The sequence below is a fragment of the Pseudorca crassidens genome, chromosome X (genome assembly GCF_039906515.1).
Source record: "Pseudorca crassidens isolate mPseCra1 chromosome X, mPseCra1.hap1, whole genome shotgun sequence".
Lineage (NCBI taxonomy): Eukaryota > Metazoa > Chordata > Mammalia > Artiodactyla > Delphinidae > Pseudorca > Pseudorca crassidens.
In genome coordinates, this window is record NC_090317.1 from 81,507,426 (window position 1) to 81,535,083 (window position 27,658).

Here is a 27,658-nt window from a genome sequence, read left to right on the forward strand (position 1 = left end):
ATTTATTTATTTTTGGCTGTGTTGGGTCTTTGTTGCTGCACGCAGGATTTCTCTAGCTGCGGCGAGCGGGGGCTACTCTTCGTTGTGGTGTGCGGACTTCTCATTGCGGTGCCTTCTCTTGTTGTGGAGCACGGGCCCTAGGTGTGTGGTCTTCAGTAATTGTGGCACGTGGGCTCAGTAGTTGTGGCTCACAGGCTCTAGAGCACAGGCTCAGTACTTGCGGTGCATGGGCTTAGTTGCTCCGCGGCATGTGGGATCTTCCTGGACCAGGGCTCAAACCCGTGACCCCTGCATTGGCAGGCAGATTCTTAACCACTGAGCCACGAGGGAAGTCCCTACACTGGTGTTTATTAGTTTTGTTACAAGGATGCCCAACATAGGAGGTCTTTCTTCATTGATATTTGACAGTGTAACCCTGAGCATTTTCTCCCAGGCTCAGAATGGCAAGCAAGAAAGGCTGTGAGAGTCAGAGATCACTCCGGATGAAAGGAAAGGAAGTCTGGGCTTTCATGAGTCACACTGGGGGGATGGAAGAATGATAAAAATCAAATGAAGGAGCCCTTCTGAAAGCTTAGCCTTTGCTGGCACCTACTAGTGCCCATGACAGATGTGCCAGCTTCATGGAGAATTATCCCCTGGAGGATAAATGCCCCAGGGCAGTTGTACATGTGAAGGGGATGGTGGGGGGAGGAGGGGAAGAGTTGCAACTGGTCTAACAGGCTGAGAGACCTGAGAGGCTGCCGTGCATCTGTGGAAAAATAAAACTTCAGCCTGGAATTCACTAATCATAACCATTACTTAGCACCACCTATGGGCATGCACTGCACTGCACTGAGGGTGTCACACACCTTCTCCGGAAACAGCAGGAGCCCCAACCCCACCAGCTCAGCAAAATGTAATTCTCTTTGTTTTAAAGATGCAGATAGCTCTAGGAGATTACTTGATTGGACCAGGGTCGCATAACTAACTAGTAGCTAGCAATCCTAATTTAGGATCAAAGTTGAATTTAATTCATACTCTTTTTTTTACAGCACCAGGACTCTTCCAAAAGACATACATTCAAGGCTTAATTCTCCCAATTATGATGTCTGTGATCCTGGCCCTCTCAATTCATTACTGGGAGTTTTGTGTTGACTGATTGAAGAGTTGATTTTCCTGCCTCATTCCAGAAGAGGTTTACATCTTAAATCCTTACCTGCAATACGGGGAGAAACCCCTCCCAGTGTGTTTGTAGAGATTCGGAAAAAGGGATTAGGTCTGGAACACCAATAACAACATAACTATCTTTAAAACCTGAAGACCTGCTACCTCATAAAATGTATCTTTGAACTTCATGACTCCAAATAGAAACGGGAATTCTAAGTTGCCCCCCTGAAATGTTCCCAAACTTATTGATATGGAAACCACTGTCCTAAGGTCACGTGTCAGTTAACATTCACATCCTGAAAAATTCTCTTCACCCTGTGTGCCCAAAGAAAGATCTAGAAAACTCATTGTCTAGAGCTCAGTTGAAATTTAAAGGAAACAAAGATACTAGATTGAACCATGTGAAATTACCATTACCAAAGGGGTTCGACATAATGCAGGTCTTCGACATAATTAATGCAGGTCTTCAAAAAGACAGTACCATTATCACTGCAGAATGATTGGGCAAGCCCATCCTGGGCCAAATGTCAGCAGGCAGGCATAAGAATCATCTGGGTGACTGTTTAATATGCAGATTATGGGCCCACCCACAGATCCAGTACTGGAGTTGGGGTGAGGTACTTCAGGAATCTGGCTTTTTAAAAGGCATCCCAAGTATCCCAAGACAGAAAGACTGCTCTAGGGGACTTCCCCTCGAGCATCTCCAAACCGGAAGAATATTCTCTTCCCAATAACTCTAAAGACAGCATCTCAAGATGCTGCACTTCTCAAAGGGCATCCTTCGTCAGCTTAAGGGCAGGTCAGTTTGAGGACCTCTACTGTAAAAGTAGGCAAGCACCTGGTGACAGTTTCAAATCCATCCTCCACAACTTTCTAGCTGTGAGAAGTCTCTTTTGAGTGCCCAGCTTTTTTGTTTTAATGACCCACCCCTCCTTTTGTTGTTTTCTTTATTTTATTTTGTTTTGTTGCCTGAAATTAATGATTATTGCAAGGGAATCTAGACCACTTTTTGAATAGCTGCATTTGGGTAATGTACCCATTGCTCTACCCTCCAGGAAAGAATTACTGTGGCTCCACTAGATGGTTTAGCGACTATTTATGCCCATCTTCCACATCGCAGACCCAGACCAAAGCCTAATTATTTCTACCATGTTTGTTTTGCTGCAGAATGGTAACATTTACAAGGACATGGGTTTTTCCTCTATCCTATAATTTGGATTGTTTAGTTTTCCTTTTTGGACTTCTTTGATGCTGCTGAAGAAAGAAGTCCACAAAAATCTGGAGAAAGGAAGAGAGTGGGCTGCAGGGGGCAGAGTAGGTGGAAATGTTGTTTGCTTCTCTGTCTCCTCGGCCCCCCACCACCACTTCCCCTAGCTGGACTAAGCTATCTCCTTCCTATTTCTGCTTTTCTGCCTCTTACAGCTGGGCTGAAATATGTCAGCAGTATCACTGACTTACTATGAAACCTTGAGCGGGTCTCTTTCCCTCTCCAGGCCTTGCTTCCTATGTAAACAGTGAAGGTATACAACCAGACAATCTCTAAATTTAGTAACTTTCTTTAGCCCACTGGACTGTCGCTCATTCCTCTGTGACAGCCATGTGACTTGGGTCAACTTATTTGACCCATCTGATAGACCGTCAAGATGAGTCACAGCCTTCTCTTTTCTATCTCTGATGAATAAAAATAAGTTGCTTCTTTATACCCAAGGCATGAAAATAGTAACCAATCCATGTTCCCTCAGAAGTCCCTGAGTTCCAAAGATGAGACCATTACTGTATTAAATTCTCCAAAGAGTTTCCAAGGCTTTAAATCATCTATCACATCCCTGACACACCCACCACACCCATTACCACACCCACTAGCCCCAATGCAACCTTAAAACCTTCTTGGGTTAATTTCTGCCTCTCCTCTCCCCTTTATTTCTTGCTGGAGGTTTCTATGAGAAATGTAATTCCACTTCTAGGTATGTACTCTAGAAAAGCATTTCCAAATGTCCACAATAAGACATACAGAAGGATATTCACTGGGGCCTTATTTACCATAATGAATAATCAGGAAAAAAATGTCCATCAACTAAAATAATAATAAAACTCTGAGAAATCCATTTAACAGAATACTGTGCAGCACTTCAAAAGAATGAGGCAGATCCAAAAGTACTAATATGGGTAGACTGATAAGACATATTGTTGAGTAAAAGAAGCATGCCAAAGAATGGTATGCATAGTATAACTTTTATGGAAAACAAATAAACTGTACATATTCTAAGTGTGTGTGTGTGTGTGTGTATATATATGTACCTATACATACACATACATACACACACATATACATAGCAGACATCTGGAAGGATGTGTAACAAACTGGTAACATTGTTTACCTCCAAGGAAGGGATGGTCAAGGGGACTTTGTGTGAAATATTTTAATATTTTTACTCAAAGGTTATAATCATAAATTACTTAAGAAATTTAAATTAATTTGAAATAATACAGCCCCTAAGTATATAACAATAGCACAAGAAATGGGGGGAAGGAAAAGTTCTTACTCTATACATGAACTGGTATAACATAATTTGAAGATGACTGTTCAAAAATGTGATAAAGATGAATATTAAATAACATAAAGATAAAATTTTATTAGAAAAAAGAAATTTAACAAATAAGACAAGAGTGAAGAGAAAACAGAACCATAAAAAAATAATGCACATGCAGGTTAGCAAAGAGAAGGGAAAGGAAGAAAGAACTGATGGAACAAGTATAAAATGACTAGCCAGATGGTAGATTTAAATATAACCATATCAATAGTAGAAATGTAAGTAATCTACACACCCCAATTAAAAGGCAGAGACTGTCAGACTGGATAAAAAACAAGACAACACATTATGCTGTCTACAGGAAACTCACCTTCAATATAAAGACATAAAAAAGTAAAAGGTTAAAATGATGCAAAAAGACAGACCATGCACACACTAATCAGAGAGCTGAGTGCCCTTATGAATACTAGACAAAGTAGACTTCAGGACAGGAATATTACCAGAGATAAAGAGAGTCGTTACATAATGATAAAGGGGACAATTCACCACCAAGACATAAGAATCCTAAATGTATATACACCTAAGATTGGAGCTTCAAAATGGCATGAAGCAAAAACTGCTAGAACTCAGAAGAGAAACAGACAATTCCATGATTATAGTCAGCCACATCAACAACCCTCTTAGTAATAAAAGAACACAAAAGAAATTAGTAAGGACACAGAAGACCTGAACAACACTGTAAACCAACTTGACCTAATTGATATTTATAGAGAATTCTAGTCAACAAACAGCAGAATACACATTCTTTTCAAGTACAGCTGACCACTGAAAAGCACGGGTTTGAACTGCACAGATCCACTCATAGGCAGATTTTTTTTCAAAAGTAAATACTAGAGTACTACACAATCCCTGATTGGTTGAATCCATGGATGTGGAACCTTGGATACAGAAGAACCTTGGATACGAAGGGCTGGCGATAAGTGAGTCATATGTAAATATGAAATAGTCACCAAGAGTATACTGGGTCATAAGTCAAATCTCGACAAAGTTTAAAAAACTGAAATTGTACAAAGTATGTTCTCAATACTTTGAATTAATACTTTGAATTCACAACATAATTAAATTAGAAATCAAGAATAGAAAGATATTTGGAAAATTTCCCACACTTCTAAATCACTCAAAGTCAAATGATAAACAAGACCAAAAGACAACCCTCAGAATGGGAGAAAATATTTGCAAATGAAGCAACCGACAAAGGATTAATCTCCAAAATTTACAAGCAGCTCATGCAGCTCAATAACAAAAAAACAAACAACCCAATCCAAAAATGGGCAGAAGACCTAAATAGACATTTCTCCAAAGAAGATATACAGACTGCCAACAAACACATGAAAGAATGCTCAACATCATTAATCATTAGAGAAATGCAAATCAAAACTACAATGAGATATCATCTCACACCAGTCAGAATGGCCATCATCAAAAAATCTAGAAACAATAAATGCTGGAGAGGGTGTGGAGAAAAGGGAACCCTCTTGCACTGCTGGTGGGAATGTGAATTGGTTCAGCCACTATGGAGAACAGTATGGAGGTTCCTTAAAAAACTACAAATAGAACTACCATATGACCCAGCAATCCCACTACTGGGCATATACCCTGAGAAAACCGAAATTCAAAAAGAGTCATGTACCAAAATGTTCATTGCAGCTCTATTTACAATAGCCCGGAGATGGAAACAACCTAAGTGTCCATCATCGGATGAATGGATAAAGAAGATGTGGCACATATATACAATGGAATATTACTCAGCCATAAAAAGAAACGAAATTGACCTATTTGTAATGAGGTGGATAGACCTAGAGTCTGTCATACACAGTGAAGTAAGTCAGAAAGAAAAAGACAAATACCGTATGCTAACACATATATATGGAATTTAAGAAAAAAAAATGTCATGAAGAACCTAGGGGTAAGGCAGGAATAAAGACGCAGACCTCCTAGAGAACGGACTTGAGGTTATGGGGAGGGGGAAGGGTGAGCTGTGACGGGGCGAGAGAGAGTCATGGACATATACACACTAACAAACGTAGTAAGGTAGATAGCTAGTGGGAAGCAGCCGCATGGCACAGGGATATTGGCTCGGTGCTTTGTGACAGCCTGGAGGGGTGGGATAGGGAGGGTGGGAGGGAGGGAGACGCAAGAGGGAAGAGATATGGGAACATATGTATATGTATAACTGATTCACTTTGTTATAAAGCAGAAACTAACACACCATTGTAAAGCAATTATACCCCAATAAAGATGTTAAAAAAAAAAAGTCAAATGATAAATTATAAAAACTTGAATTGAAAATGAAAACACATGAAAAGTTGTGGGATATAGATAAATCAGTGTTTACACGGAAATTCAAAGCATTAAAAATTTATAGGGATAGTACCCCGGTAAACATGGTAAACATTCCTAAGACCCACTAGACTTTCTATAAGAAGTCTGACTAGCACAACCCAACAAAATGACATGGTACAAGAAGGGCAAGGATTCTGGCCTGTCCCAGGAAAGCAGTGTTACCACAGGAAGTAGAGTGGCTATGGTGAGCAGGCTAAGTGGATTTTCCGGCAAAGGCTAAAACTACAAAGAAAATTGTGCTAAGGCTTGAATGCTTAAGCCCTATTATACATCTAAAAGAATGCCAGCTATTGATAGATGCATGCATTATGAACTGGGAAGAGACAACAAGAGAAGAGGCCAAATCATCCCGTTCTGGGCTTCACCTTTTGTTTTATTATAAGGGAAATAAAATCTTGAGGTTATGTTAACTTCAAAAAAATAAGTTTACATTAAGAAGAAAAGAATGGTCTCAAATCAATGCTCTAACGAGAATTCACCTTAAGAAACTAGAAAAAGAAAGGCAATATAAACTCAGAGCAAAGAGAAGGACATAAAAACCTGAGCAGAAATCTATGAAATAAAGCCAGAAAAACAAAGAAAGAAAATCAATGAAACCAAAAGTTGTTTCTTTGGGAAAAAAATAGGCAATTGATAAACCTCTACTCAGACTGATCAAGAAAGTGAAGGCACAAATTACCAACACCAAAAATGAAAAAGGGGAAATCACCAGATCTACTAACATTAGAAGAATAAGAAAATATTATGAACTAAGCCACTAAATTCACCAACTTGGATGAAATGGACAAATTCCCTGAAAAAAAAAACACAGCCCTGACCTACTGTAGTAGACTGTGAGAACTCTAGTATTTATCTGCCTAAGGAACTCCAGGTAGAGAAATCAAAATGAGTAAGGAGAAAAAAGAACCCTCCTACACTGTTGTCAGGAATGTAAATTGGTGCGGGCACTATGGAAAACAGTACTGAGGTTCCTTTAAAAACTAAAAATAGAGTCGCCATGTGATCCAGCAATCCAAATCCTGGGCATATATCCAGAGAAAACTCTAATTGGAAATGATGCATGCACCCAAATTTTCATAACAGCACTATTTACAATAGCCAAGACCTGGAAGCAGCCTAAATGTCCACTGACAGATGAATGGATAAAGAAGAGGTGTGTGTGTGTGTGTGTGTGTATGTATGTAATATATATATATATGTATATATATATATATATATATATATAATACAATATTAGCCATAAAAAAAGAATGAAATAATGCCACTTGAAGCAACATGGATGGACCTAGAGATTATCATACTAAGTGAAGTCAGACAGAGGAAGACAAATATTATATGATATCACTTATATGTGGAATCTAAAAAAATGATACAAATGAACTTACAAAACAGAAATAGACTCATGTAGAAAACAAACTTATGGTTAACAAAGGGGAAAGGCGGGGAAGGATAAATTAGGGCTTTGGTATTAACAGATACACACTACTATATATAAAATACTGATATATAAACAACAAGGACCTACTGTACAGCACGGGGAATGACATTCAATATCTTGTGATAACCTATAGTGCAAAAGAATCTGAAAAAGAATGTGTGGGCATAATATATATATATATATATATATATATATTTATATATATATATATATATATACACACACACACAAAATCTGAATCACTTTGCTGTACACCTGAAACTAACACAACAATGTAAATCAACTATACTTCAATTAAAAAAACAATGAGTAGGGACGTGGAAGCACTGAACAAAACAAGTGTTTCTACTGGAGTAGAAAAACAGAGTTTAGAATAGCAGAAGCTAAAGAAGTAGAAATCAGCAAGTAGAGGATTGGTTAAGATCAGAGATTAGTTAAGAAGCCATGGCATAATTCGGTGAATGATGATGAGGGTCTGAACTACCAAGGTAGTAGTAAGAATGAAGAGAAGATTAAAATTTGAGAAATAGGTAACCAATAAAATAAGCAGAATTGGTGACTGACTGACTATGGGAAGGATGAAGGAGGAGGAGGAGCACAGAAGGGCTCTTATGCATTGGGCTTGGGGACCAGGTGCTACTAATTCATACTGGGACTAGGCAAGCAATGGTGGTTGATGGCAGAGGAAGATCATGGTCTACATTTATGGAAATCAAGGTTGGGAATGTTTACCAAGCATCCGGATTTATAAATGTGACGCAAACGGGAGAAGTCAGCAGTGAAATAACTTACTGCATGGGTGGATATCTTGCCTAAGAGACTTACAGAAAGAGAAGAGATGTGAATCAAGGGTAGAACCCTTGATGAGAAAATAAAGTTCAAGAAAAGCTTTATGATTGGGAATAAGGCAGTTCTAAGCAAGTGCAATCATGCACAAACATGTTAAGTAACGTCTTACAATATCAAAAAGTTGCAACAAACCTACATATCATAGAAAAACAGAATGGTTAAAAAGGAAGACACTAAAAATGATATTTAAGAAGAGCATACAATAATTCAGACATTGCATACGTGTTTTCCTACCTTTTAAAAACTATTATGGGGCTTCCCTGGTGGTGCAGTGGTTGAGAGTCTGCCTGCCGATGCAGGGGACATGGATTCCTGACCCGGTCCAGGAAGATCCCACATGCCGTGGAGTGGCTGGGCGTGTGAGCCATGGCCGCTGAGCCTGTGCATCCGGAGCCTGGGCTCCACAACGGGAGAGGCCACAACAGTGAGAGGCCCACGTACCGCCAAAAAAAATTATATATATATATATATATATATATATATATATATATATATATAATGTATTTATATTATTTAAACACCGAAAACATGCACAGCAAAGCTGGGAAAAAATACATCATTACGAAAATTGAAATCATATCAGGTATCTTTTCCAACCACAATGAGACAAGATATCAATTACTGGAAAAAATCTAAAAAATACAAATACATGGAGGCTAAACAATATTTTATGTATTTATATTATTTAAACACTGAAAACATGCACAGCAAAGCTGGGAAAAAATACATCATTACGAAAATTGAAATCATATCAGGTACCTTTTCCAACCACAATGAGACAAGATATCAATTACTAGAAAAAATCTGTAAAAATTACAAATACATGGAGGCTAAACAATACCCTACTTAATTACCAAGAAATCACTGAAGAAATCAAAGAGGAAATAAAATATACCTAGAAAAAAATGACAATGAAAACACGATGACCCAAAACCCATGGGATTCAGCAAAAGCAGTTCTAAGAGGGAACTTTATAGCAATAAAATCCTACCTTAAGAAACAAGAAACATCTCAAATAAACAACCTAAGCTTACAGATAAAGCAATTAGAGAAAGAAGAACAAAAAAAACCCCAAAGTCAGCAGAAGGAAAGATATCATAGAGATCAGAACAGAAATAAATGAAAAAGAAATGAAGGAAATGATAGCAAAGACCAATAAAACTAAAAGCTGGTTCTTTGAGAAGATAAATAAAATTGATGAACGGTTAGCCAGACTCAACGAGAACAAAAGGGGCAAGGCTCAAATCAATAGAATTAGAAATGAAAAAGGAGAAGTAACAACTGACACTGCAGAAATACAAAGGATCATGAGAGATTACTACAAGCAACTCTATGCCAATAAAATGGACAACCTGGAAAAAATGGACAAATTCTTAGAAATGCACAACCGTCCAAGACTGAACCAGGAAGGAACAGAAAATATTAACAGACCAATCAAAAGTGCTGAGATTGAAACAGTGATTGAAAATCTTCCAACACACAAAAGCCCAGGACCAGATGGCTTCACAGGCGAATTCTACCCAACATTTAGAGAAGAGCTAACACCTATCTTTCTCAAACTCTTCCAAAATATAGCAGAGGGAGGAACACTCACAAACCCATTCTATGAGGCCACCATCACCCTGATACCAAAACCAGACAAAGATGTCACAAAGAAAGAAAACTACAGGACAATATCACTGATGAACATAGATGTAAAAATCCTCAACAAAATGCTGGTAAACAGAATCCAACAGCACATTAAAAGGATCATACACCATAATCAAGCAGGTTTTATCCAAGGAATTCAAGGATTCTTCAATATAGGCAAATCAATCAATGTGATACTCCATATTAACAAATTGAAAGATCATCTCAATAGATGCAGAGAAAGCTTTCGACAAAATTCAACACCCATTTATGATAGAAACCCTCCAGAAAGTAGGCATAGAGGGAACCTTCCTTAACAAAATAAAGGCCATATACGACAAACCCACAGCCAACATCGTCCTCAATGGTGAAAAACTGAAACCATTTCCTCTAAGATCAGGAACAAGACAAGGTTGCCCACTCTCACCACTCTTATTCAACATAGTTTTGGAAGTTTTAGCCACAGCAATCAGAGAAGAAAAGGAAATAAAAGGAATCCAAATCGGAAAAGGAGAAGTAAAGCTGTCACTGTTTGCAGCTGACATGATACTATACATAGAGAATCCTAAAGATGCTACCAGAAAACTACTAGAGCTAATCAATGAATTTGGTAAAGTAGCAGGATACAAAATTAATGCACAGAAATCTCTTGCATTCCTATACACTAATGATGAAAAATCTGAATGTGAAATTAAGAAAACACTCCCATTTACCATTGCAACAAAAAGAATAAAATATATAGGAATGAACCTACTTAAGGAGACAAAATACCTGTATGCAGAGAGTTATAAGACACTGATGAAAGAAATTGAAGATGATACAAAGAGATGGAGAGATATACCCTGCTCTTGGATTGGAAGAATCAACATTGTGAAAATGTCTACATTACCCAAAGCAATCTACAGATTCATTGCAATCCCTATCAAACTACCACTGGCATTTTTCACAGAACTAGAACAAAAAATTTTGCAATTTGTATGGAAACACAAAAGACCCCGATAAGCCAAAGCAATCTTGAGAAAGAAAAATGGAGCTGGAGAAATCAGGCCCCCAGACTTCAGACTATACTACAAAGCTACAGTAATCAAGACAGTATGGTTCTAGCACAAAAACAGAAATGTCGATCAATGGAACAGGATAGAAAGCCCAGAGATAAACTCACACACATATGGTCACTTTATCTTTGATAAAGGAGGCAAGAATATACAGTGGAGAAAAGACAGCCTCTTCAATAAGTGGTGCTGGAAAAACTGGATAGCTACATGTAAAAGCATGAAATTAGAACACTCCCTAACACCATACAAAAAAATAAACTCAAAATCGCTGAAAGAACTAAATGTAAGGTGAGACACTATCAAACGCTTAGAGTAAAAGATAGGCAGAAATCTCTATGACATAAATCACAGCAAGATCCTTTTTGACCCACCTCCTAGAGAAGTGGAAATAAAAAGAAAAATTAACAAATGGGACCTCATGGAACTTCAAATCTTTTGCACAGCAAAGGAAACCATAAACAAGATGAAAAGACAACCCTCTGAATGGGAGAAAATATTTGCAAGTGAAGCAACTGACAAAGGATTAATCTGCAAAATTTACAAGCAGCTCATGCAGCTCAATATCAAAAAAACAAACAATCCAGTCCAAAAATGGGCAGAAGACATAAATAGACATTTCTCCGAGGAAGATATACAGATCACCAACAAACACATGAAAGAATGCTCAACATCACTGATCACTAGAGAAATGCAAATCAAAACTACAATGAGGGGCTTCCCTGGTGGCGCAGTGGTTGAGAGTCCGCCTGCGGATGCAGGGGACACGGGTTCGTGCCCCGGTCCGGGAGGATCCCACATGCCGCGGAGCGGCTGGGCCCGTGAGCCATGGCTGCTGAGAATGCGCGTCCAGAGCCTGTGCTCCGCAACGGGAGAGGACACAACAGTGAGAGGCCCGCGTACCGCAAAAAAAAAAAAAAAAAAAAAAAAAAAAACTACAATGAGATATCATCTCACACCGGTCAGAATGGCCATCATCAACAAAATCTACAAACAATAAATGCTGGAGACAGTTTGGAGAAAAGGGAACAATCTTGCATGCTTGGTGGGAATGTAAATTGATACAGCCACTATGGAGAACAGTATGGAGGTTCCTTAAACACTAAAAATAGAACTACCATACGACCCAGCCATCCCACTACTGGGCATATACCCTGAGAAAACCATAATTCAAAAAGAGTCATGTTCCACAATGTTCACTGCAGCTCTATTTACAATAGCCAATACATGGAAGCAACCTAAGTGTCCATCAACAGATGAATGGATAAAGAAGATATGGCTCATATATACAATGGAATATTACTCAGCCATAAAAAGAAACGAAATTGAGTTATTTGTAGTGAGGTGGATGGACCTAGAGTCTGTCATACAGAGTGAAGTACGTCAGAAAGAGAAAAACCAATACCGGGGACACAGTTTCGAGGCATGAGGCTTCTGTGTCCCCCGTTACCTGGCAAGGCAGTAAAGCTATTCTTTTCTACTTCACCCAAAACTCTGTCTCCAGGATTTGATTTGGCACCAGTGCACAGAGGTTGAGTTTTCGGCATCAAAATCAGGACCCATCTTCATAACTCTTTGCTCATCTCTGCTTCTCGCTGACTGTTAGCTAATTGTGACCACTTCCCAGAGGCTTTCTTCTCCTGGGCTTTGGGTCCTGACACCAGAAGAAAGAAGATAAGAGTGTTTGCTGAACAGATCACGACCAATAAGTGCACTCACAAGCACAGGACTTTAGGAGTGGTTGGTTTAGGCCCAAGCATGTGATGTAATTCTGGCCAAAGCAGTATAAGGAAACACCAAGTGGAAGACTTCAGAGAAATGTTCCTCTTCCAAAGAAGGGTAATCACTAACTCACCTACAGAGGATGCCTGGAGCTATTGGACCAGAATGCAGCTATGAGGACCCAGTCAAGATTGAGGCTGAGATGTTAAGGAAGACAGAGCAGAGTGGAGTCAGGTCCTTGAGGACCTGGTTGAGCCAGAGAGGCAACTAACCTTGGAAGCACCCTCCCCAAGGGCATGTTGTTGATGAGAATACATTTTCCTTATTGTTTAAGCCAGTGGTTTTCAAAGTACAGTCCCTGGACCAGGAGCATCAGCATCCCTTGGGAACTTGTCAAAAATGCAAATTCTTGGGTTTCACCCAGACCTATGGAATGAGAACTTCTGCGGGTGGGGGGTTTTAAGGGCCCTCCAGGTGGTTTTGATACGTGCTAAGCCTTGAGAACCACCATTTAAGCCTAGCGGGTCTGGAAAGGACTTAGGATCATCCTAACTGCACCCTCGTATTTCACACTGGGGACTGGGTGTAGGGAGGAATCATAAGCAAGAGTGTTGTCTTTCTGCTGTGATGCTGCTCCTGGAGTCTGGGTCCCTCCTCTTTTGGAGCTGTTAATCTCATCATTTGTTATTGCCATCGTAAGACATCCTTACTTTCCCTTACTTTGCTATGGGGGCTGCGTGGAGTGAGTCACACAGACTCTTTCCCTGATGACTTTAATCTCAAGACGCCTGCATCAGTCAGGGTCCTGGCAGGAACCAAATGGCTCAAAGCAGGAAGTCAGAAGACAGTTTAAGAAAGGGACTGTTTATAAGTGTGGCAAGGACAAAGGAAGCTCAACCAGAGACAGGATAAGGTGCCAGAGCTAGTGACAGCATCACTACCCCCAGGTCGATAACGGAAGGAGAGAGCACAGTTGCTAGAAGATAGAGAGGGTAGCTGTCATGGGGTGAGTGGTGGCCCCCAAAAGAGACATCCACATCCTAATCCCTGGAAACTGTGACTGTTACTTTATTTGGAAAAAGAGTCTTTATGAATCTATTTAAGGATTTTGAGATGAGGAGATTATCCTGGATTATCCACTGGGCCCTAAATCCAATGATGTGCCCTTATAAAGGAAGAGCAGAGGGAGTTCAAGACAGACAGCTGAGGAGAAGACAGAGAAAAGGAGGAGGCGATGTGACCACAGAGACAGAGACAAGTGATGGGGCCGCACGTCCAGGAGTCCTGACAGTGCTGGAGGCTGAGAGGCAGAGCAAAGATCCTCCTTGGAGCATCCCCAGGGAGTGTGGCCCTGCCAACACGTTGGTTCCAGACTTCTGACCTCCAGAACTGTGAAAGAACGTTTCTGTTGTTTTACACCACCAAGTTGATAGCGATTTGTTACAGCAGCCCCAGGAAATGAATGCAGTAGCTCTATGGAGAGGACGGCCTTGCTTCTTCTGCAGAGAAGCTGGGTCAGCCTGAGAGAGCGTGGCAAGGAGGGAGCTGAGGCTGGTCTCTCACTTTTTTCATTCCCTTTGACCTCCAGATGGTGCCTCCCACTGGCCTAACCCAGCTGAAAACTATAGCGTATGAGACCCCTTGATATGGTCCATAGGGGTCGGCCTCCCGAGACTCAGAGCAGGGTGGAGAAGGCTGGAGGGAGGCTCTGGAGGGGCAGCTGGAAGCCGCCCAGCACAGACACAGCTACGGTCAAAGCACAACTGAATCATAGCCTCTGAACAGACCTGGAAGGATAAGGTCCAAACATGTACATGAGACAAATGTGGCAAGAATTCGTGCTTTGTGAAGTTAGAGAAAAACAACAACAACATTCATCCGGAAAAAGTAGCCAGAAGAAGTGTAAATTCTAGTGATGTTTAAGTAGTGAAGATGTTATACAAAGAAGGCTGGATGCCCTATGGGTGAAGTGGTGATACTTAGAAGATAGCTCGAGATGATGGTGGGATAAGAGTATGAAAGGTGTGTTGAACAGCAGGTGCTTCAGAGGAGTGGGGAACAGGATGGGGAGAGGGAGGGATTGGGGAACTACTATGTTACCTAATGGAGGATTTTGATATTTTTATAAATTTCCAGCATTGTGGTTTAATCAACAGTAGGGTCACTAACCATCCCTTCTACTGACAGGTGAGGGCAACCCCTTAAGACCTAGTCTCAAAGCCCCAGGGAGTTCTGCTTCCCAGAAAGGTGGCAGAGTGAGTGTCTGTGCCATTTGGATGAGGGGGCCCAGGGCTCAGAGGACAGACCCACAGCATGTCCTGGGTTCATCTTCCCAGAAGGAAGTCTAGGCAGGGTCTGGGGACAGGGCTGGGCTGCATCCAACACAGCCACTGCCCTCTGTGGCCCCAGGTCATGTCTTTTGTGTTTTCTGCGCCTCAGTACCATAGGAAGAATGAGGCTACCTCTATCTTGGAGAGACTTTGAAAAGAGCAAATAATGGTCAATAAACCAAGGGAAATAAATAACAACCAGTGATTTACCAAACTACACAAAATTATCTAATTACAAAACAGGAAAGAAAAACAAAAGGCTCGGGAGGGGAGAGAAGCATTACATGGGGGCTACAGAGGGATTAAAGGAATCCAGATTTATGAGCGGGAGAGAAAACGGCACTCCCTCTGCCACTTCTTAAGAAAGTTTGCTTCTCTCCTGTGGATGCTCAAAGAGAGACGGCTGTCTACATGGCTCCTTTGCTCTGACTTGTGAGGATTTGGTCTGAGGAATTGTTTTCAAGCCTGTGAACCGTTTGGCAGCCTCTGGTCTGTGGTATCGCCTTATGCACTGAGTAAGGCACAAGCTACAATGACAACAACATACAAATTTGTCGGTCACTGAGTCAGAGGGGTGGGTATCTGACCCCTGGAAGGTCCTGCAGCCTGCGGAGTCGTTCTTGCATGGCGCATGTTTCACTGTGTGCAGAGACTATCTCTAAAATATACAGAGAACCAGAGGGTTCATAGTAGCTTGCATTTGGAGTGTGTGTGTGTGTGTGTGTGTGTGAGCGTGTGTGTGTCACTGAATGTATCTGTGAGCCTGTGTGTGATGCTGGGCCAGCAGAGGTGGACACACTTCCATGCACGAGCCGGGGCCCTGGCCTGGCAGCCTGGGGATATACGTGTGGGCGTGAGGGTGAGCCGACCTGGAGTCCAGTCCCAGGGCCTCTGGGGGCCTGTCGCCTGCAGGGCTCATTATAGAGGAGACCAGGTGCTTGGAGTGTCCCCAAAGCAATACAGAGTGCAGTCATGAGTTTGAAAAATATTCCTGTGAGAGATATAAATAAAGACTCCAAGCCCAAAAAAAAAAAAAAAAAAAAAAAAAAACCAATACCGCATGCTAACACATATATATGGAATCTAAAAAACAAACAAAAAAATGGTCATGAAGAACCTAGGGGCAAGACGGGAATAAAGACGCAGACCAACTAGAGAATGGACTTGAGGATACAGAGAGGAGCAAGGGTAAGCTGGGACAAAGTGAGAGAGTGGCATGGACATATATACACTACAAAACTTAAAACAGATAGCTGGTGGGACGCAGCCGCATAGCACAGGCAGATCAGCTCAGTGGTTTGTGACCACCTAGAGGGGTGGGATAGGGAGGGTGGGAGGGAGGGAGACGCAAGAGGAAAGAGATATGGGTACATATGTATATGTATAACTGATTCACTTTGTTGTAAAGCAGAAACTAAAACTCCATTGTAAAGCAATCATACTCCAGTAAAGATGTTACAAAAATACATCAAAATATTAGTATTAGATGTTTTGAGTTTAGGGGTCCATGGGGTACTGCCATCTACTATTCTGTATCTTGCAAATTCGCTATAAAACATTTATGCACGAGTAAGACAACCTGTCCCCCCAGAAAGAAGAACCATGATATTTCCTTCCATCTCTAGTGACCACCCCCACGCCACGCCAGAGTTCTTGTGTAACACAGGACCTGGCGCTGAGGGCCCGCAATGGCTGTGTCAGTACCTGTTGTGAAGGCAGCTGGGAGCCTCTGTGCCCTCGGCCCCACCACGTCACCTGGAGGCCTCAGCCCAGCCCAGGGAGGTGAGATCCCTGCATCCGTCTGTACAGGGTCCTGCGTGTGCCCCTCCGGCGTGGTCTCATCTCCGCAGTCACGCTGCCCTTTTCTGTCACGGGCCTTTCCCTCGGGGCCTCACCAGCCCTGCCTCCTGGCCTGGCTGGCAGGGCCTTCCCGGCAGCTCCTCAGAAAACAACTCCCAGTGGGAGGCAAGCACCCCGCACGGTGTGGATACTGGTCCTGCCGGGAGCGTGCCAGCTGCGACCTTGCCAGCCCAGGTGGCAACTGCAGCAGAGCCTCTGGGCCAGCCTTGGGCCCTGGTGCTGAACAAAGGCTCACGGTTCCTTCCACTCCTCTCGGCCACCTCACTAGGTCGGTGTACCGTCCTGTTCCTGGCCTGTGGCAGGGTGACATCTGGGCTGGGAGCCCAAGGACTTGCCCAGAGCCCACCAGACAGCAGTCGGCGTTACAGTGATGGTGACGAAGATGTTCTCTTTAAGTTCAGGCAGAGAGGGCAGATCCCGTGCTCAGGGCCTCCGGGGCCTTTCAGGGTCTTGGGAGGCCGCAGCCTGGATGGTGTAGCCCCAGTGGGCTGAGGTGAAGCAATAGCGAGTGGAACGCCGCAGGCAGAAGTGGTGGAAGGGCCCCTCAGTCAGCCAGTAAGCCCCGTCACAACCTCATCCGTGAGGGGAATCCTGAGCTGTGACTTCTGGATTCAGGATTCCGAGGAGAAACTGTTGCCGCCTCTCAAAGCCGGCCATGCGCCCAGGTCTTGGCCCCTGTCCCGGATGTGGCCCCGCCCCAGATATGGCCCCACCCCCAGGGGTAGTCCCGCCGGATGTAGTCCCCCTCCAGGCCTCGGCCGGGCCCACAAAGCACGCTGGGTGGGGGTCTCCCTGCGGAGGTTCTGCGCAAGGCTCGCTAGTTAGTTCGTCTAAAGGGTTATTGACTTACCGTTAACTAGATGTGATACACCAGGCCACTAGTGAGGGTGATAGAGAAGGTCCTGGTACTTTGGGGACCTAGAGAGTAGCCCAAAATTACAAATAGAGCTGTGATGGTGAAAGTGAGGTCACCATTCGTGTCTTGGGAGGGTCAAGGAAGGCCTCCCAGAAAGACCCCCGCTTTACATAGCAGTAAGGAAGAGGGAAAGGAGGGTGCTATGCAACCGTTTTTGAAGATCTGATGATGAAAAGTTCCCATCTGAAGGCTTATGGTTCCTTCAAAAGTGGGCCAAACAGCAAATCTGTTGAGGGGGAGGGAGGGGCAGGAGCTTGAGGAAAGTGAAGGAGGTTTGATATCATTTTGAGTATGATGAGAAGGAGCTGACTCAAGGACCAACACTGTAAGCTCCACAAGGGGAGGGAGCTTTGTTTTTCTTGCTCATGTGTCCCAAATGCTTGAAACAATGACTAGGATACTTCAGCCAAAGACTCCTCTGGTTTCAGCTGGATGTGGACCGTGCACAGTTGATGTAGTTTCTTGTAAGTGGCCTCCTTGCCCTTAGCCTCGTGTCCTGGGACAAAGCCACTGAACAAGCAACTCATCCTTTTTCTCCAGGTGACTATTTGTCGAAGTCTATTTTACATCTGGGGCAAAAACTAGGGAGGGGTCTTGTTCACTAGAGTGTCAGCTGAATCTGGAAGGGGGTGACTGGCTTCGAAGATCCTTAATCCTACCTCCCCTCCTTGATGTATTTAAACTTTGGATCTCCTTAAGGTCCTCTCATCCTTTGGGGCTAAATTCTTTTTCTGGCTTTTCCTTGGGGCCTGAAGCTTAGGAACACAGGGCTTCTGCTGACCTAGGCTGCTTCAGAGCTGGGGAATTCCTTGGCCTTGACTATCTCCCTGGACTGTTTAATCTTTGAAAGAATACCTAAATTCACCTCCATCATCATATTCCTAAAGTGGAAACTCAACTTAGAGAAGATACTGTCCTTTGGTGAGCTCCTTCCCTCTAGAATTTTTCCCGAAGGACTGGGGCTAGGCTTTAAGGTGGGGGCAGGGTCTGGGGCTGAGGAAGCAATGGGGGATTGGTTAAGTGTATTTGGACTGGGGGAGGGGGACGCTAGAGATTGAATAAGAGAAAGGGCGACTAGTGTGGGACTGCTATCAAAGAACATAAGGGTAGCCAGCAGGGACTCACTGTTCGAAGAGGGGGACCTCTGAAGAGCTAGCTACATTTATGCTGCAGAGTCTCCCAAGATTTTGGAATTCGGAGACTCCTATGGGCTATGCAGTTACCATGGTTGGCCTTCACATCTCTAGAAGGGTTGGAGGGCTGTGGAGTAGTGCTCAACAGCAAGTGATGCTAAAGAAGGTGCAGAAGAACTGAGTTGGTAGTATGCCCTCCGTTGTTTTAGAATGATCCCTTCTTCTTTGTCCTCCCAAATCTGGAAATCCACACTCTTTGTGACATATCTTCAGGAGCTTCTGGACAGCAGAGCTAAGGAAAGAGTGTCTACTTGCTTCCACATGCCTGATTGCAGGGTCTCCCCAGAGACAGAACTCGCTGGATGAAAGGAGAAAGCTCCTCCTGCTGGAAATCACAGTATGAGAAGGTAGGGAAAAGCAAGTCCTTAACAGACAGCTGCCCCCAGGAGGAAGTTGAAATGGACAAGGTTTTTGAGCAGTCAACGCCTACGTTTTTTGCAATAGAAGTCAGTCAAAGGGGGTTTTCTGAAGATGAGCTCTCTGGAACAGTGTTCAGTAGGATTTAAATCAAGCCAAATTGAGTCAGTATTAAAGGAGAGTCTGGCAGTGGTGGGGTAGAGACTGTTGGTGATGATGGGGTGACAGGCAAATGAATCAGTGGGATTCATGGAGTGAATGGGATGTTGTGAGTGATAAGAGGTTGAGTTCCTGACAACAAGGGTAGGATCATGCAAGAGGAGGGATCTGGTTGGGGAAGAGAGTCTAGTATCTGAGTGTGTTCTAGGGGAAAGGAGGAAGGGTAGATGATGGGGGCAGAAGATGGTCCCTTAAGATTGTAGCTCCGGAGGCAGAAAGGGATCTGCAGTGTTGAGATTGAATAAGGGGACCTGGGGGGCAGAGTGGAGGCAGAGAGGACCTTCGTGGAAAAGATGAGAAAGCTGGTAATGGGGCGAAATAAGGATAAATGAAATGTTAGGAGAGATCAAGGCAAGGAGGACTCCCAGGGAGAGGGGAGAAGGCCATCATGGGAGTGGAAAAAAAGATGAGCGAGAATGTGGGAGCCAATGACAGAGCCTCTGGTGGCAGAGAGGCCAGTATAGAGATGAAAGGAGTGATGAGGGAGGGGGACCAATTATGAAGAACAGGGCAGAGAAGAAAACAGAGCAAGGCACGAGAAGAAAACAGATTATGCAGGAGCAGAGTCAGATACAAAATTGGGAGCAGCAGGGGAAGATGAGACTCTGTAGGGTCCTGGAAGGAAAGGCTGATAAATAGGCCAGAAGTGAAAGGGCTCAGACAGAGGGGCTGATAATTGATCTGCTGGAAGGTCTGGTGAAAGGGTGGAGGCCAGAGTTAAAGAAGGCTCAACAGAACAGAAGGGGACACAGAGGAAGCAGCATCTTTCACAGGATTCCCCAAAGCAGAAGGTCAGCCACCACAGTGATGCTTTCCCAACCCTCCCTGCACAGATCTTGACCCAGCAGTTACCAAAACCGCAAGAGGCTGCAAGCTGCTGCCAGGAACAGAGTAGAAACAAGAGGGTCTGGCAAGAGTAAGGGCACCTGAAGCATGCTGCCCCTTCCCATGCCCCACATCTGAGACTTCATTATACTCCTTTATACCTCACCCCAAGGCTTGCTTTCTCATTCTGGTTTCTGTGGGTTCCTCCTTCAGGGGAAATGCCAGGCTGCACTGGGGCCCTAAAATTATATAGCCCATGCTAGGAAGTGGGAAACAGGAAAAAAGGAAAGAGATTAATGACTTCCAGAAAAGGTCCCATGCCACCACAGCTTCTTTCCGGCAAGTTCAACAAGCCACTAAAACAAGAGAAAAAGTGAAAGTTAATTTGACCTGAAAAAATGAAAATCTGCCACGCCATTCATCAAAATGGGAAAACAGACACAGATCACAGATAAAGCCAGGTGCAAAGTTAGCAGAAAATTATAGTTTTCCCAAGGAAACACTACAGCTATAAAGTGTCCGAATGACACTCAGTAGCATAACTATTACTTCATTACTGAGAAACCCTGTTTTCTAAAATCACAGTTTATCAGAAACTTTGCTTTTGAAGTAAGAACAAAACATCCCACTCTTGCCTGAAGGATCTAATTCACACTGACACAGAGCACCTGCCTTAATTTTCAACCCTGGTGCAGATTCAGATAAGGGGGTTTGGGATATTAACATTTCACATCTATCTTAATTTGTAGTTTCTAAGGAAAGGAAACCTAGTGTCCGCTTTGCCATCCAGACAAGATGTTGGCCCTTTATGCACAGCCCTGCTTTACTTTAACATATCAAAATTCTATTTCATATAAATTTCACCTAATGCCACCCTTCTCCAAAATCGTATCAACTTTTCTCTTTCTTGGTGACACACCCCATGGTTCCTCCAATGTGTGACCTCCTTCGTTGCAATGAGCCAATAACCCTGACTTTGTCAGACTACAGATTTGCTCTGGGTGTCCTGATTAGCACATTTGGAGATTCTCTTGATAGTCGGTCAAATCCCCCCCCTACGAAGGATTGGCCTCCAAGATAGTAATAATGTGCATATCTGAGATTCCTTGAGTCTCAAGACGTTCAAGATTTGTTTGTCTTTGATTGCATGGTTTTACATTGAATTTAGATTCTGGTTGTCTTCTTTGGTCCTTCAATATCAGTTTATTTGTCTCCTGGAATTTTTGGTTTCCCATCAGACTCGTCTTCCCTGGTGAAATTTGGCTTTTAACACCCTGTCCTGCCTTCGGTTTATCTATTGTCTTCTATTTGTCTATGAGAACTTTCCCCAGTGTTTTCTGGGTATGAGAACTTGGCTTTGGCAAAGAGCTCGCCACACTTTCTGAGAGCCAGGTGGCTGCTGATTTCTCAGGTCAGTAAGTAGAGGCAGCTTAACCTTGGGGTTGAGGACTCACAACACAAGTGATGTTTTACCTTTGATCAACAGTCAAGCAATCTCTCATGGACTTGTCTGCTAACAAGCTTGTGCTACCTCCTGGCATAACTTCACTGAGGATAAATTAAAATTATAGTGGCCACTTGGGGAGCTTTGACATGAACAAGGATGTTCATTCGAGAAATGCCTGAGGCATAAAGGGAAAAGAAACTCTCAAGAGGAGATTGTATAACTGGTCTGCCTAAAAAAGAGAGAACACTGTGATTAGTGTAGATTTCCCTCTATTCCCATTCTTTAGGAATTAATAAGGACTGGCTTTTAATTGTATGGCTTCATAATATTGTCAGGGACTTGAGTTACTGTTTAAAGCAGCTATAATGACTTTCTCTTTTGTGTCTCTGTATATGTGAAAAAGGTTTTCCTGCATCTAAACTTTCTCCCTTCTCCTTACAGAAAAAAGACAATCTCTTACAGTGATAATTTCATATTTGTCTAAAGCTACCTCTCTCTCACTTTTTGTTTTGTTTTGTTTTGTTATTGTTCTATCCTTCTCTTTTCCCCTCACTTGGGACATTTTTTAAAGATTAATTACTCAGAGGACTTCCCTGGTGGCGCAATGGTTAAGAATTCACCTGCCAATGCAGGGAACGTGGGTTCGAGCCCTGGTCCAGGAAGATCCCACCCACATGCCACAGAGCAACTAAGCCCATGCACCACAACTGAGCCTGTGCTCTAGAGGACTCGAGCCACAGCTACTGAGCCCGTGTGCCACAGTTACTGAGCCTGCACTCTAAAGCCCTCGAGCCACAACTACTGAGCTTGTGTGACACAACTACTGAAGCCCACATGCCTAAAGCCCGTGCTCTGCAACAAGAGAAGCCACCGCAATGAGAAGCCTGCTCACCACAACGAAGAGGAGCCCCCTCATGCCGCAACTAGAGAAAGCCCACACGCAGCAATCAAGACCGAACGCAGCCAAAAAATAAATAAAATTACAAAAAGACATCTATCCTATGATTTCACTTAAAAACAATTTTATATTTTGTAATCTTAAAATATTTGTTTCAACAATGATCCTTTTCTTGCCCCATAAAATCGATATACAAAATTTAGAAATTTTAAGTCTTGAAGTTTTAATACTAGTCATGTGCACTAGAATATTGTCTTAGCATTAATTTTATATAGTAAAACCAGGGCAGTATAGACATAGGGTTGTCTTTCATCAATATGATTAACTCATTCCAATTTGTCCAAATTTAACAGAAATATTACAGGATACTTTAAAATATATACCTTATAAACTTGTATTCATGAGACAAAATTTAAAAAATGTTAAAATGTAAAAAGCCCTTATATTGAAAGTAAGATCTCTCATAGCTATAGTAATGAAGGCTATTCTTTAAATACATTTGTCTACATTTTATAATGCAAAATAAACAGTTTATTGGCATTTTTCTTGTCTCTTAGATATTTTTACTATTTAGTATGCAAAACAGTGACAGTTTTTTTCTGAGCAATTAATCTTTTTTAAATTAATTGATTAATTTTTGGCCTAGTTGCTCCACGGCATGTGGGATCTTCCCACACCAGGACTCGAACCCATGTCCCCTGCATTGGCAGGCAAATTCTTAACACTGCACCACCAGGGAATTCCTGGATAGATGTCTTTTAAAGGGTTTTGATTTTATAAAATTCTTAAATACTACAAATCATGAGGACTTAATGTTTTAGCTAAAATTGTAATTTCTAAATACTTAGTTAAAATGTTAAGACTAGAAAATGTTGAATTACTTGCTATATAATATGTGGATACCTGAACAGTTTCTAAGCTAAAATATATATATATATATATATATATATGTGTGTGTGTGTGTGTGTGTGTGTATATATACATATATATATACACACACACACATACATATAGTTTTAATTTACCCATATTCATATACAGTATATAAGGGCCATAAATTAATAGAGTATGTAAGCACCTTTGGCTGATGTGTTTATTCTGTTTCCTGAAAATGTAAAAGGTAATCTAAAACGTGTACCCATAAAAATTTAGTTAAGCAGTTCTTGGTTTCTTGCCTTTTAGTTTTCCCTGTGTCTGGAGAAAACAAAAATTGGTTACCTTGGCTAAATGTGGTAATCAATAAAAATTATAAAGACTATACTTATATAATAATTACAGAAAATGTGAATATGTATGTAAGATAATGAATATAGTTTGTTAAGGAATTATTCGTTTATTAAATGATAATTCAGTGTAATATATACACTTGTTTTAATATGCAGAGATAAAGTATATATTAAAAACTAAAATTTCATTATATATGCATTATGTATTTATGTATATCTACATATACATACAAAGGCATATTAATTTAATTCTATAAATGACAAAAAGGAAAATTCAAAGATATATTCCATGTTAATAGATTTATTCATAGAAAAAGGCTTATAAATCTTTTACTGCAAATTGTAATATGCACAAAAAGAGTAATATTAGGGTTTTCTTTCCATAAAATGACCAAGTTATTTTGTGCCTAGATAAGAGTTTTCTTTTTTTTATTATTATTTATTTAATTTATTTTTGGCTGCATCAGGTCTTAGTTGCTGCCCTCGGGATCTTCGTTGAGGCACGCGGGATCTTTTAGTTGCAGCATGCCAGATCTTTTGTTGTGGCACACGGGCTTCTCTCTAGTTGTGGCGTGTGCGTTTTCTCTTCTCTACTTGTGGTGCGTGGGCTCCAGAGCATGTGGGCTCTGTAGTTTGCGGCATGCAGTCTCTCTAGTTGAGGTGCGCAAGCTCAGTAGCTGTAGCACGCGGGCTTAGTTGCCCCGTGGCATGTGGGATCTTAGTTCTCTGCCCAGGGATCGAACCCACGTCCCCTGCATTTTAAGGCAGATTCTTTACCACTGGACCACCAGGGAAGTCCCAAGAGTTTTCGTTTGAATTACCAAAATATCCTGTTAACTTTCTGTCCTTCTCTTGAATAACACAAATTTCTTCTTTTTTTAAGTTACTAGGTAAGATATCAGAGGAAGACTGTGGTCAAACTTCAATGAGAAAGACCTTACCAGGTACTGTAAACAAGTAACACAGCAGTAATTCCAGGCCTCCAAAGTCAACAGACACTGGAAGGCTGTCCTGGGACCTCAAACAGAGGAATCGGAGGAATCATTCCAAAGTAGAAAACTGCAGGAAGGGTCACCCTCCCCCAAAACCCACCAGACAAGACCACCAGAGCCACAAATTGCTATGCTTTAATCTGCATGTGTTTTTGCTCTTTTTCTTTACTCTTTCCTCTCTGCCAAGTTAAGGTTTAAATTATTGACACTTCTTATCTATGAACTATGATAACTCAAAGGTCTTTATCCTTAATACTATTTTATTTTTCACCGTAGTCACTCCTCGGTGTGAGTCCAATACGAGGCAGCATGCAATTACCCCGTCTGTTGGGTGCGTATGTACTTTCCTTTGGGTGCCACCCAACTTCCTTTGCTATCAATTTCATGGAATTAATCAGCTGATTTCATTCTTTGGTTGGTAAGACTCAACCAAAATTGATCTGGGGATAAAAATAGTGTTATAGTAGGCCAAACAACCAGAATTCTAAAACCCCCTATCACGTCATACATAGAAAGGAAGGTTTCAGTCCTAAACAAAATAATGCTCAGAAACCGTTTGTGAAAATTCAGCTATTCCAAACAAATTTTCACTAAAGCCAGTGATGGAGATGAAAGGAGTGACAAGGGGGTGCTTTGAGAAAACAGAACACAGGGAATTCCCTGGCAGTTCAGTGGTTAGGACTCCATGCCTTCACTGCCAGGGGCCCAGATTCAATCCCTGGTCGGGGAATTAAGACCCAGAAGACCTGTGCAGTGCAGCCAAAAAAAAAAAAAAAAGAAAAAAAAGAAAAGAAAAGAGAACACAATGAGAGGAAAGGAGAGAGTTAAGAGTTCAGTGAGGGTAGATGGGCCCCAAAGGATACTCAGGTAAAAAGACAACAGAAGTAAATATGCCTCTGCAGAGTCCCCAGAGAAGATGGAAGCCAGTGCTATGGAGCCTGTAAATGGTCTGGAACATGGGCCTCTGTGGAATCCAGTAAGAAGGTAGAAGCCACAGGTACAAGGGCTGAGAGAGGGCCTGGTTATAGGTCCTCTGAGGGTCACTGAGAGGTTGAAGGCAGAGACTGAACTGAACCCCTCAGAGGAATGGTGGGAGGGATGGGACTATGAGGTGGCAGCATCTTCCATAGACTCCCCAAACAGCAGAATGTCAGCTTCCATGACCACTCCTCCCCACTCACAGTGGGGATCTTGATGAAACAGTGGCCACAGACTTCCTGCAACAGGGAGCTTGGCCATGTGTCTGCAGAAGACAAGAGGAATAAGCTAAAATCAAGAGGGCTGGGATGGGGGCCTCACAGAGCTAGAAACACATTACATCCCCCCACATCCCAGACTTCACAATGCTTCTCTTATTCCTCATGCCAAGGCTTTCTTTCACATTCCCTTCCCTACAGGTTTTCCCTCCAACGTCAACCCTAGGCTGCACTGGGCCCTGGAACTGCATAAGTCATCCTAGGAAGAGGGATACAGGAGAGAGGGGGAGAGATTAATCTCCTGTTCATTAGGAAAGCTTGTTCTGTGCTACAGTGGATTCTTTGCAGTCAGCCTCTCCACTGTGAGAATCCAAAAATCTGGGTTACTTGTGTTGAAGAGAGGAGCAAAGTGTTATTTTAGGAGGCTGAGTGGAATGATCCTTTGGGGGAGACGTTTGGGAGACTAGGACTCTGAAAGCACCAAATTTAGTATACAGAATTGTCCATGACAATAATAGTAAGCCTTTCACGGACATTAACTCATGTGATCCTCATGTGTACCTACTAATACGAACTCATGGTTAATTTTTTTTTAACTTTTTCTGTTCACTGAGAGGACCTAAAAGCAATGGTATCCCAGTAGCAATGTTAACTGAGAATCCATCCCTCATTCTTGGAAAATAGTTGTGCTGCCAGTTCCAGCAAAGCCTCATCATCTGGGTGGGAAAGGACTGAGTGCCCTGGGCTAGGACTGTTTCAGGGAAGGAAATAGTTCAGTGCTTAATTCAGCAGTTAGAAACTTTAAAGTTGTTTGCCAGGAGTGAGGTGTGCCTGTAGCACTCTTAATCAACCTCACAGTATCTTTTGTAAAGACTACATTGCTGGGGGACGAGGGGAAGATGGCGGAAGAGTAAGACTCGGAGATCACCTTCCTCCCCACAGATACACCAGAAATACATCTACACGTGGAACAACTCCTACTGAATGCTGGCAGAAGACCTCAGACCTCCCAAAAGGAAAGAAAGTCCCCACGTACCTGGGTAGAGCAAAAGAAATAAGAATAAACAGAGACAAGAGGATAGGGATGAGACCTGCACCAGTGGGAAGGAGCTGTGAAGGAGGAATGGTTTCCACACACTAGGAAGCCCCTTCGTGGGCGGAGACTGCGGGTGGCGGAGGGGGAAAGCTTTGGAGCCACGGAGGAGAGCACAGCAACAGGGGTGCGGAGGGCAAAGCAGAGAGATTCCCGCACAGAGGACGGGTGCCGACCGGCACTCACCAGCCCGAGAGGCTTGTCTGCTCACCCGCCGGGGCGGGCGGGGCTGGGAGCTGAGGCTCGGGCTTTAGTCGGAGCACAGGGAGAGGATTCGGGTTGGCAGCGTGAACACAGCCTGAAGGGGGTTACTGCACCACGGCTAGGCGGCAGGGA

General features: G+C 42.6%; 1 pseudogene; it reads left to right on the forward strand.

Annotated features, from left to right (window-relative positions):
- The first annotated feature begins 6,121 nt into the window (after positions 1 to 6,121).
- LOC137216666 (large ribosomal subunit protein eL42-like) lies at positions 6,122 to 6,462 on the forward strand (annotated as a pseudogene).
- The last annotated feature ends 21,196 nt before the right edge of the window (positions 6,463 to 27,658 follow it).